General features: G+C 35.8%; 1 pseudogene; it reads right to left on the minus strand.

The window, feature by feature from the left end:
• Positions 1–972: 972 nt before the first annotated feature.
• Positions 973–1,103, minus strand: part of LOC105741973 — a 771-nt pseudogene continuing 640 nt past the window's right edge.

The raw sequence follows: 1,103 nt of genomic DNA on the forward strand, positions 1-1,103 counted from the left end.
ATTGTTGGATTTTGTTTCTTAATCCTTTTGCTAGTCTTTTTCTTTTACTTGGTGAATTGAGTCCATTTACATTGGTGGCTATAATTGATATGTATTGACTTGTTTGTCATGGTATTTTCCTGCTATTGGTTCCCTACTTTTCTCCTGTGTTTAATAGTTTCCCATGTTTGGTGGATTCCTTCTGTTGTCTTGGAATTGCAGGCATTTTGATCCTGTTCTAGAATATCTTTTAGTACTCTGTAGGGTTGGTTTGGTCATCATGAATTTCTTTAGTTCTTTGTCATGGAAACATTTTTACTTCTCCATTAAACTTGAGAGTTGCAGGGCACACAGTCTGAGTTGGAATTTGTTTTCTTGTAGGACTTGAAGTACTTCACTCTATACTCTTCTTGACTTAATGGTTTGTGAAGAGAAATCTGTTATTCTGATGGATTTTCCTTTAAATGTGATCTGTTTCTTTTCTCTAATTGCTTTTAGTATGTTCTCTTGCTGAATTTCTGGGATCCTAGTAGTTACATGTCTGTCTGTAGTTTTAATTGAGTTGATGTTACTTTGAGTTTTTTATGCCTCAGTTACCTGAATGTCAGATTGTTTCCCCATATGTGGGAAGTTTTCTGCTATTCTGCCCATACTCTTTTTATGTCATTTGTGTTGCCTCCTCCTTTCTCATTGATGCCTGTTAGTCGTTTTGTTCATTTTACATCATCTTGTAGCTGTTGAATTATTTCCTGGATCCTCATTGTTTTTAAGAGATCCTTTCATTTTCACTAGCTGCAATGGTGCCTTCAAGGTCTGAAAGTCCATCTTCAATTCATTTAAATGATTTTGCCAACTTCTAATGGAGTTTTTAATTTCTTGTATATCTCTTTGAATCTTCATACATTTTGTTTCTTTCCTATATTGCTCATTCAAGGTTTCTGTCATTTTTCTTTCTTTTTTTTTTTAGAACAATAAACACCTTTATTACATGAGTTAAACCAGGAGGGAAGGTTTATTTGCCTTTCCGGGCCTTGATTTTCCTCAGATAGAACTCCAGCTCTTTGCCCTCTAGCACATAGCCATCTGCTCGGCCACACTGGCCTGGTCTTGATGCAATACAGGCA

This window comes from Octodon degus, unplaced genomic scaffold (genome assembly GCF_000260255.1).
Source record: "Octodon degus isolate 3935 unplaced genomic scaffold, OctDeg1.0 scaffold00030, whole genome shotgun sequence".
In the NCBI taxonomy this organism is placed as follows: Eukaryota; Metazoa; Chordata; class Mammalia; order Rodentia; family Octodontidae; genus Octodon; species Octodon degus.